The following is a 12,387-nucleotide window of genomic DNA, read 5'->3' as shown; positions in this document are numbered from 1 at the left end:
AATCATTTCAGAATATCTGAAGGTAATTTTATACTTTCGGCTCAAGAAAATCGGAAAATCATCTGATTTCCATGAATTTTCTTTAAAATGATCTTCGTTCTTACAGTGGATTTATGGAAAAAATATGGGAAATATCTCACCTGGAGATTTCATATAGTTTTATGACTTTAAATGTTATCATAAACGCACTTTTTCGCATATAATCGTTCATAACTTTTTTACAAAACATCATAGGCAGTCCATTTTGGAGAAAAATACTTGAAAAATGTATGTTTTTTCATTTTTCACCTCACCCAAAGATTTCATATGATTTTCTTATTTCAAATATTTTAATAAACACTCTAAAAAATCGAAAAATCATCTGATTTCTATGAATTTTTTCTTAAATCCTTGTTTTTACGGTGGATTTATGTAAAGAAATATAGAATATATTTCACTTGAAGATTTTATATGATTTTATGACTTAAAATTCTTTTTAATAGTTAACCGTTTTTTAAAGGTGAAAATTTTCAATTTTTCAAAAATAAGTTTTAATATTGTACACTTGATCACAATAAACGATTTAACGAATGTTTTTATTCACATAATTTTAATAACTCCTTAATAAAAAAGGTACAAACGATTATATGTGAGAAAAGGTCAATTTTAAGAGAAATTGTTATTATTTTTAATTAAATCAACTTGATAAATCAACATTTTTTCCATAATTTTTATTAAATTTATTTGTTTTTTTGTGTATATTATGAAAAAAAAAAATAAAACGACTTTATTTGATGATTTTGAAAAAAGTTATCAACAATTTTACGTGAATGAGTACATTTTCATGAACATTTAAAGCTCTAAAACCAACATAAGTTTTTTTTTTATTTCCATAATTTATTTCGTTCATCCGCCGTAAAAACCAATACTTAAAAAAAAGCACAAATATTTATTCCTCATTTTTTATAGTGACTGAATAGTTTAGAAAACCATCAAACTGTCGTCCAGATTATTTAATCTACCTGACATCATAGAAATAATTAAAGTACTTCGAGGTTTTCTAGATTTGGCCACAAAATATTCAATTTTTCAAAAAATACATTTATTGAGAAAATTATAGACACTTCGGAATTAGTTTTGGTGAATAGATTTGTATGTATGAAATTCAGAAACAAATCAATTCTTCGTTGTAATAGACAGTATTAAGTAGTTCTTGCTATTTAGAGCAAACCGCCATACTTTTTATTGAGATCTATTTTAATGTTAATACAATGAAAACTAGACAGTCACAATCCTACCAAAGAATAGTACATGCCAATACAATTTTTTTCTGATTGAACTTACAGTTTAAAAGATAGTCAGAAAGTTTTGCCAATCAAATACATATTTTAAATATAAGAAGTATACTTAAATGACCTGATATAATATAAATAAATAGCTTGTTAACTAAGGGTATTATAGTGAGAACTATGGAGAAGATTCCACCAAAATATTGAAACTACGAAGGGAATATATCAAGGCAGATGAGAGAAGATTGCTGGAACCTACGAAAAAATAGTCTTGAATGTATATACTTCAAAATATTCAGCACAAAACATTTTAATAGTATATAGTTGGAAGGTTCAAAATTCGTCAAGAAAAGCTAGCAGAAAAGATCATCTTCTATCAAATACGTATAGTATTGTGTGATTATAGCTATTTATCATATAATTTCTGCTTTTTTTGTTAAAATTATTTCCAAATTATTGATCCAACTCACATGATCGTTGCGTCAAGTGACATTACCACAACTGAGTCATTTTTTGTTGGCAAGATGGACCGTCCTTTTGGAACTTAAATCCCGATACTTTCAATTTATGACACAATTTATCTTGTCAAGATTCCAAATAATAACAGTAACTTGGCCGATCTCAGTTTCAAAGAAGTATGGTTGTTGATAAACCAGCCCATAATATCACTTTCTCCGTATCGACTTTTCAACAATGACTTGTGAATTCGCATTTGTTCAAATGAGTAAATTTTGGTTATTAACGACTTTACTTCACGACTTGATATATGTTTACCGCTTCTGGTTAGTTTTTGAGTCAATTGAATCGACTAAAGATCTTTGCAAAAGCCATGTTCGTGAATTGTTGAGAACGAACAACATCACTGCAAATCGAACTAAGTAAACCTACAACAAACCCTGTTTGCTGGAATTTGCGTACAAGTATCCCGATTTCTAACACATTCAATCGATTATAACAAAAATTCCAGGTTTGTTTTGATTTGAGTACCTCTACAACTAAAAAAATAAATGTTAAATTAAATTGATTGAAAAACTTGACGTTAAGTTGTACTTACGGTTAATATCTTTCATTATAGTTGTAATATAATTTATATTTACCTCACTTTTTCATATCGGACAAAAAAAATTTATGCCAATATACGATATTCATATTATGAATCAATAACCGATAATGGTATGCATTACAAGTACTAGTTATTCAGTTCCACGCTCCTAGAGACCAAAGTTTTCTTAACCTACGGCCCATCGAGCAGATTATATTCATGCATAGTCACGTATATAGACATACACATATTTATTCGTCTTTCTTTTTATTTCCATTCATTGACGCTTATTGAATGTATTATGCTGCATATTTCGACTTGCTGTTTATTTATTATATTTTTAAAGCTAATCTACGAGGTCTGGCTATTAAACAACGAGACTGGTTACGAAAAATGATTTTATTATAAAAATTATTCTACATTCGAATGCACCCCTTCAATATACCCCCTCCCCACGCCACACACCTTTCCATCCGTTTTTTCCATTGATCGAAGCAGTGCTGGATGTCTTCTTTCGTTAGGGCGTTTAGGAGCTCTGACGTTTTTGCTTTACCGCTTCCCTCGACTCAAATCGGGTCCCTTTTAAAGTAGATTTTATCATGGGCAGATGCGTTTTCTGCATTTTCCTGGTGCAAAATCGGGCCATTCTCTACGAACTCTTTCTCGTAATGTTGCCTAAACTGACAAATAGTAAGTCTGGTTGACAGTCTGACCCACTGGAACACATTCAGTCATAACTATACCGTTAATGTCGAAAAAAACGATCAAAGATGCCTTGAATTTTGATTTGAGATAGAGAATTGTCCCCATAAGCCATTTGCAACAATTTATAGCACTCAGTCGGAATTTTTTTCTATTTAACAATTTCGGCACGAGAAAAAAACACGTTCATTTCAAATATCTACTGCACAAATTCTAGGACGCCCTGGCGGCGCGCAGTCTTAGCTAAAGCTGGATAGTTTCATATACTTGGCATATGTTACTCAATTTCTATATGAATCTAGAATTGATTGACTTCTTAGTTGTATAATATCCACGCAAAATTTGAAACAAAATTGATAAAGTCGCATCTACAATCAATAATCCAGTGATGTCGAATGTATCCTACCGGTCAAAAGTTTGCGTGATGCACAACAAATAAATTTGCAAAATGCAAATTTTTTATTCATCAATGTAATCCCACTTTGCTTTTATTATTTCGGTGCACAATTTTGGCAAAAACAAAGACTCCAAAATAGTAAATAGACACATAGAAAACGCAGAAAAACTTCTAACGATAAAAAAATATATTTTTTGTACGGCTTTGAAATGTCAAATGTCAAGCAATGACAGCTCTATTCACTTATAATAGTATAGTTGTGAAACGTTTTATAAAATCCTACAATGGGCAACGGAAGTGAACTCAATGTGTAATCAATGTTTTTATTGTACCTAAATGAAAATTTTTAATGACATTAAATTTGTTAATATTGTTTGTTACATCATTTCGCTATTATACATTAAAGCTGTAGAAAAAGTATAGTGTATAACTCGCATGGAATGCTAATTTCCCACTCGTATGATTTGCTTAATACTGGTGAGAAATTTATAAAAGAAAGACACCAAAAAAAGATAGAAACTATGGAAAATTGAGGTTAGAACACATCAGAAACGAAACATCCATGGACTAAGATGTTCCGAACATGTGAAACAGGATTATAAGAAAATAATTAAAGCTAGATTAATAAGTTAAAGAAAAAGAGGAAAGATAAGAAAGATCTCAATGGATGAAATAAACAATGCGTTTGAAAATAGAAGAAAGAAACTAGACTACCACAAATAATGGACAGAAAAATGGAGAGAATGTTGGAAGAAAGATTGAATGAGAAAAGAATCTTCGCCCCAAGTCTAACAATGATAAATAGATATAAGGATTAACAAAGTAAGGGTTCTTTATCTTCCTGGACTCATCCATTAATATTAGCAATCTCAAAGAAGCCAGGAGTTCTTTTATAGCTGGAAAATTTCATCTAAAACACTAATGATCTCCATCAGCTCAGATCACGATTTTTTTCCATAAAAATTATGATAATATGACCTGGGCGACTAATCAAAACACGTTCACAATCTCATAAATTTGATTCACGTTCCAATCTAAGCACCAACTAATAAAATTATAATAATTCGAGAGGAAATTATCCGCGATTTTTTTAATCACCTTGTAAGGTACGATTGGTAGAGGTTGCGAATAAATCAAAAGGAAATACTAATGGTTTGCATGAATACCAAATCATTGTGATGCTTTAAGGTATAACGGCATTAAGGAAACTATCTTGTCCATCAAATCTCAGTTGGTAATTTTTCTGCCGGAAAAATAAAACAAGGCCAATTTAACTACTAACATCGTAACTTCATAACTGTTCACATTTTGTCACGGTTTTGTTCGTAATTAGAATACTTCCGAGTCTCTTTATTGTCCCCAGGATTCAGTAGTTACACTAAGAAAAGACTTCAAGTATTCTAATCTAACTACCAAAATACATGGCGATAATTATAGTTTCATTAATGTCTTTTTAAATATTTGAAATTAAAAAATTCAATGTGTCCAACTATTTTATTCCATATTAGAACCTTCTTTGAATTATATTTGAAAGCAGTAACAGTTTTTTTATAGTATATGAACTACTACATATCAATTTAGTTCTCACAACTATTATATATTACTCCAACAAATTGTAAATAGTCTTTTTACTTAAAAGCATGTTTCTTCTTCATTTTTCACATTTTCAGGAAATAGTATGGATTATGAGTTTACTATAAACTTTCCACAAACATAGCAAACTGAAACGTCAACTGAATAACCAACTATATAAAACTTTTCTGCTTATAAACAAACCAATTCAATAAAATTCACTAACCGCGAACAAAAAGGATCTGAAGAAATACCGTTTGGATCGCTTTTCTTCCTTCAAATATTTTGGTTATTCTTTTTTTTTGTTCAAGAAAAGAGGTCATTCAGGATGTCTCTTTAATTGGTCTTGAACTGGAACTGGAATTGGAATTTTTGGAGGGCATATTTGTAGCATTCAGTCAATATGTGGTCGGAACTTCAGTTGGTAAAATGGATCCGATGGTAGAAGACATTAGATAACCAGGGATGTGTCTTGAGTGGCCGATTCTAATCCTTCTTAGAATGGTTAAGTCTTGTCTGGAGAGGTCCATGAAGTTACTTGGTTGAGAGTGATGTATAGAGTGTGAGGAAGTTTTGCCACCACGTTGATATGGTTTTTATTTTAAAGTGAGATTTTATATTTTCGGTAATGGTATGAGTTTAAGCACTTTTTGCTGATTCGATACGAAAGTATCCAGATGATAGTAACTGATATTATTCTTTATATACACTAGCTTTGCAATATTTCCGGGTAAATTCGTATTTTTCGCTTTATTTGTATAGTTATATTTTGGAATAATATGAATTCAGTTGTTCATATGTTAGAGCATAAGCTCTTTTTATTCAAATCTGTTCTACCTACTCATTCTTTCTTTAGTAATTTCCCGTTTTCTTCCTTATTTCATTTTTTCCGAAGTTGTACAGTTGCCAGGTTGGAGTTTGACCACCGCAAAGGTCCCAATCCAAATTCAGCTTGATATTATGTTGAAGGCTTGAACCATCCCTGTTTTCCATAGATAAGATCCAGTTCGTACTTTTTGTTCATTCTTTATTGGATGTGCATTTAATACGAATGTTACTATTCTTTAATAAATTTATTTGTTGCTCTCAGCAATAAATATTGATTTAGAGAATCCTGTCCGGGGGTATTTTGTTTAGTTTTTATCAATTTGATTCATTAGGTGTTTACAGGTTTTTTTTAATCGGTTTCAACTGTGTTCGTTGAAAAGTTAGTGGCGTCCAATTTAATGTTTATTATTCATCTCATCTAAGTGCCAGTTCTTTCTTAAGGAAGAATCTCAGCTAGGGAAGTAACGTTACAGAAAATATTGAAAAAAGCGGATGTATTAGAGCTTTATGAATATTTTCTTATACTTTGAACGGCATAAGCATTATAAAAATAATTGTTGTTACTTTTGAACCTTCTAAAAGATGTTTTGCAACTAAAAGTACTTATTTTCTCAAATAAAATACTCAAACATTGTCTTATAAATAAAATAAATGAATCTTTCTATTCAATTTTGTACGACACTGTAAACGGACATTATTATTTCATACAGCGAGAGGTAAACATAAATTTTTCTTCTATACCAGCAAAGCGTAATTGTTAATAATGTCCCAGCAGGTGGTACGTATTTAATAAAAAAAATTTATCGCTACAAAAGACTTTAGTTCTGCCATAGAAAATATTCTGTATGGTCAGTACAAATAAATAATAAGAAAAAATAATAATACTTCAATATTAACGTTACTCGAAGTCTCTTAATCATTTAGTTACAGTTATTTGTTTGTTTGTAAAAAAATGGTAGTCTCGAGTTTTACCTGAACACCTTCTAATTATTTAACGAATAATTTCACAGGATTATTACCTAAGAAAAACAATGCATTAGATTCCATCGAATAAATCATCAAATATACTTTGATGAACATAATAAAACGAGGGCGATAACATCAAAATCAAGTCTAGAAGTATTTATAAAACTATAGGCAACGAAATAAAGCTGCCAAAAGTTAGGTTAGAATAGCTTGTAAAACCTAACTTATATTGGTTTTATATAAATACACAAAAAATATTCACTGTACAAACATCTACAACTGTTAAACTGATTCTCAACAAAGCTTCCAAAATCTGTGTTTTCAACCATGTTGTAACATGTCCTTTGTCCATTGTCCTGAATTGATTTCTCATTGGCCTCGCAATTAACATGTGCATTGTTTGTTTGGCCTAAAGGTGAGAAATAAATCAGAAAAATCCTTTTTCTGTCCAAAGGAAAGGTGCATATGAGTTTTCGAAGTGTGAAAATTTGTTTAGACTTAACTTCCGTTGTGGACGAAGTGTTTTTCCATTCGATACCAAAGTTTCATCATCCGGGACTGTTTGAGAAAGAAAATCATCATCATATTCATTGTCGCGTATAAAAAATTGAAGCTAACTGCTCATCCGTTGTTTTTAGAAAAGGAATCACAGATATTTTAAGTTAAGGCTGACATCATAAAGAACCACTACAAAGAACTCGGCGACAGCAACGATTTAACATTGGCGCATATTTCTTTTGGTATGCTCGGAGCTGCGATCGCAGCGCTGCCTCTGATAGAAATAGAAACGGATATACCTTGTGAATATACCTCGTAGATGCACGTCGAAAGGCAATAAAATGGTCTTGCAATAGAAGTTACTAAACGATACTCTGTATCAATAAATAACGATGAAAAATGATATGTTTTATTTTTAATAATTCTTGGAATAAATTGGAGAAAAAAATCAAATAAACTGTTTTCTTCAGCAATCTACAATCTACGATCTAAGCGTCTCCTCCTCCTCTTCCCATTATCTCCTCCAAAAGATGAAGTGACACCATTTATATTTGATTCAGTAGATGTTTCCATACTTGTCTATCCAGTACAATCTTTTCGGCATGATGCAGTCTCATATTTATTTAGTGTTTTGTTTGGTTACCCATCTAGTTGAGATCTGCCTCTTGGGCATTTGCCTTCTACTTTTCCTTCTATCATTAATCGTTCCATTGTTCCTGGTCTTCCAGCTATATGTCCTAGTGCTGCAGATACATGCGGTTTATTCTGGTTAGCAGCCTTGTACGTGGACCAATTTCTTGTAATACGGATCCGCTGCGTTTTCGTGATAGATTTGTCTTTCCATATTTTATTTAACTTGATAGTCATTGATCTTGCCATAGTCAAACGACGGCGTATTTCGCTTTCGCATTTTTCAGTGTTGGTAATTAAATATCCAAGATAATTAAAATTGTTTACCACTTCGTAGCTTGAAATTTCTAATGTTTGTGGAGAATTGTTGTCTATCGACTATCGTTATTGCTGGTATGGTACTACGCTACCTAACCCCCGGATGAATCCGCTGTCGGACGCGAAGGATGAGGACTTGTCATTTCGACAGGTCCTCATCCTCTTTCGCGTCGCAGTTTCGCGCTGAAAACCGATATGATCGTATAAACCTCAATTAATGTACAAAAGTAACCTTGCATTAAATATATTGTGTTGTCAATTTATCAGAAATGCTAGATTATGTCAGACTAAAACTATTTTTTTATAAAAAATTTAACAGATTTACATAGGGTGTATTATGATCATTAAAATGAACTCAATACTCCACATTCTGCTAGTATGTTTATTCTTATCGAGCTGCACACCCATGCGGAACACCGTTGACCAACGAAGTTATAATTTTCTAATCATTCTTTGAAACAAAAGTAACGAATGTCTCAATTGCTCCCATTATATAATGCAATTCTAACAGTTAAATCTGTAATTTTTCAAAACTTCGTTCATAACGATTTGTTTTCCATAGCTGGCAGCCATGATCGGGTCCGTTAGAATGAATCAGATCATACGTGTTTTCAGCCACCAGCTAAATTATCATATACAAGGAATCGTTTATTGTTTGCGTATTGATTGTGTTTGAGGTTTATTTAAATTCGAATTTACAATAGGGAAAGTGTTTATTGAAATATTTCGAAGGTGATTATTTATTCATAAACGGTTTCTTTTTAATCTACGATACGATTTTAACTTTCACATCTCTTCACAGCCCATGATATAGTTGATGAAATTGATATAGTTATAGCCAAGTATTGAACATATAAAAAATCATTATCTGTAAATAGTTCAAATATTTCAAAGAAACTGTACACCTCTCGTCGTGTACTTTCGGTACTTTGTGTACGGCCTTATAGGTTCAAGGATTTCATTTTGTTATTGTCCCTATCGATGGAACTATATTTTGAGATCCAGCTCATTCTTCCTATGCCTTTGATACTTTGTGTACGGCTTTATAGTTGAAAATAAATTTGTTTATTTTACTAGCGATTACCCGGATCGTTAACCTAGCTTCCGAAGACTAATAGCTGCATTATTTTCAAAATTAATAAGTTGCCAATAATTTGTAGGTATTACATAAAGGGCATATTCACTATAGCCCAGTTTGTTGTACAAAATAATAATCACATTAGTGTAGCGACATCAATGAAATGTTGATATAACTGACTCCCTGGATACGGCTTTCAAATTGACGACGTGGAGCCATTCAATCACTTACAGGACTCGAAACACCATAGAAAAACCTTGCTCTCGAATTAAAGAAAGTTTTAAGCTATGGAACAGGAAGAAAAGCATGACAGGCGAAAACTGTTAATGGTGAGACAAACCTCTGCGACTGGCTAGCGGAAATACTGTTGGATAGTTGGATTAAAAATAATTTTGATACAGAAACAAAACAATACAAACCAAGAAAAATCTAGGAACAATTGATAAAAATAATATAACATACAAAGCAAACAAGGACATACAAGGGGATGAAGGGGATTAGTTTAACGCAACGACCCAGACGACAACATTACAATCAAAACAAAAACAGACATGGTGAAATACTGGACAATGTTTTATGTCAATAATAAGCACAATTTCAAAGAACATTTTCAGTAGAAAAATTATATAATATATAGTAATATTCAAATGACTTTTATAGAGTATAATGTATTGATAGCCTTTGGATAATTTTAGAAACCTTCGGGTTTAATAAAGGCTCAGTACAGGATGATTTGAACGCCAGATAAAAGTTTTAGCGCCTAAAGTTGAATAGATTATATATAGTTAGAGAGAAAAATAACTTATATATAATCTAGAATGAAAATATTCTTAACCTAACAGAAAATTCTGGACAGATGTTGCAAAAGAGATAAGATATTTGAAATACGTGAAATAAGTAAATAAATCTGTTAAACCAAAGAAGAAATCTCATTGTTCGTGCGAATTATTCATCTTTGTTGTAAACTTTGTTTATATTTCTGTAAAATTCATGAATTGAAACATTAATTTTTGGTCCATTAAATCAGTTAGTGAAATATTATTACTCTCAATTATTTTTTAAAACACGTGACTTTTTGATTACGCAGACCAATGTTAAGATAATTGAGTATGTGAAACGGGATTTTAAAAATCGTTCTCCAATTATCTTGCACCATACCGAGAAATTTTTAAAAAAATTATCCGTCAATTAAAGACGGTACATTTGGCTTTATTAAATAATTGATAGTACTATCAGTAAGAAAGATCTTAAATCGTGTTTGAAAAAAAAATAACTGTACCATTTGAAATTATGTCATTATAACGTAGGAAGTCATTAACACAAGGGCGTTCAACAGGAAACATTTAGTGCTCCAATTTGATGAACAAACGGCATATTTTTCAGTTAGAACCGATATAATGAGAAAAAAATAAGGCATGCTATTTTTATAAATAGTGAACTTGAACTTTGTTGAAAATGGAGAGGGGATTTCATTAATTTTTAGTTTCGATAGTGGCCGATTCACTAATTCGCCGCCTGTAGGCTTTTCATCTTTTACCATACCTCAGTTCACAATTACTTACTTTACATTTTTTATCAATAAAATTCGTATTTTATAATTCGGAAACAGAAGTTTCATGTTAAATTCTTGATTATTTTCCAGTTTCATATTGATATGAAAAAAAAATAAATTCTGCAATTAAATTTGATGCTTTGCCAATGATATTAAATTATGTATGTAGTTTTGATAATATTAATACATCTGAATGTTTTTGATTTTAGGTATCTTCTGTTTTTTTTTTGATAATTTTTAAAAGAAAGATAAATTTTGACTTTTCGACTTTTCTTCTTCTAGTCTTTATCAAAATAAGATATTGAAACTGACAATATCATATTTTGATCTATAAATCAATATAAATAAGCAAATTGTCAGTGTCAATATCATATTTTGATAAAATTATCAAAAAAAAACTAATTTTAAAACAGAAGAAACCTAAAATCAATAACATTTAGATGCATTAATATATCAAAAGGGCTGAGAAATGAGAAATTAAAGAAATTTAATAATATTTAGTGACATAGAGGAAAAATTGAGTAATTGAGTTGAAATTTATAACTAAATAATTTGTGAGAATAACTAAATTTCAATTAAACAGATCACTGTTATAATATTCATGATCATAAAGTACTGTAAAATCGACTTTACTGTACTAATTTCAGTCCGGAAAATGATACTTTATGGTATTCTTGTACTTTGCAGTACTCTTAAATTCTTCCAATCCCGTTTGAAATAAAAAATCAATCAATTACTAAACTTTTATTTTCATTTTTGAATGTTAACTGTTACCAGAAACATATTTTAGGAATTACTCGATGTACTTTTATTATTCTGAAACATGTTTGGTATTGGTTTAACACTTGTACAAAAGTTTAACCCTCTTGTATCATTTTTGCTATTTTATTTTTGCTCTCGACGAATTCTTCCACATATTTTTCAGCCACTGATGGGCTCTTCCATCCATCATGCCGTTTTAAAACATTAATAACAGCTCTAGCGTTGGCCAACAGTGTTGAGGAAGTACTTATGAAGTAATGTCCGGTGTATTACTCTGGATGCTCAAGATTAAGGAAACTAAGTAACCTACCAAAAGTTCTTTTATCGAAAGGTGTTTTCGTAAATTCTTATATTTTCTGAACACATCCAAATATTGCATCGCATTGTTATTGATCACAGTAAAAACCCGTCGAACATGTCTTTTTTTGTGATTAACACTAACTACTAACTGAGAACTAGTGTCCTCTACATCGTCTACTTCTAAATTTCTTCCCTTCGACAACCTACGGCAATGCCAATTAATGCGATTTACACCTTCGACTGGTTTGAATGGTAGTTTAGACTTTGTATTTTCAAAAAACTATTACCTTAGAATAACGGGAAATGTTGACATTCTCAATAACCATAATCACTGATTTCACCTTCGAGACCATAATGAAGAGCTATGGGATGTTTTTGACTGAAAATTTAAGGTTTGAAAAGAATGTTTCTAAAACTTTGTTGGTCTCAACACTAGATTTTTGTCTAGAAAAGAGAATTATTTCACGAAAAATA

The 12,387-nt window shown here is 31.0% G+C and overlaps 1 protein-coding gene across 1 annotated transcript in view; it reads right to left on the bottom strand.

Moving 5' to 3' along the window:
* The window catches only part of LOC130900700 (uncharacterized), a 254,210-nt gene that overhangs the window by 177,565 nt on the left and 64,258 nt on the right, over positions 1-12,387 (bottom strand). The window lies entirely within an intron of this gene.

The sequence above is a fragment of the Diorhabda carinulata genome, chromosome X (assembly GCF_026250575.1).
Source record: "Diorhabda carinulata isolate Delta chromosome X, icDioCari1.1, whole genome shotgun sequence".
Taxonomy (NCBI): domain Eukaryota; kingdom Metazoa; phylum Arthropoda; class Insecta; order Coleoptera; family Chrysomelidae; genus Diorhabda; species Diorhabda carinulata.
Note: the sequence above shows the minus strand (reverse complement) of the source record. Positions and strands in the feature narration are given on the sequence as shown.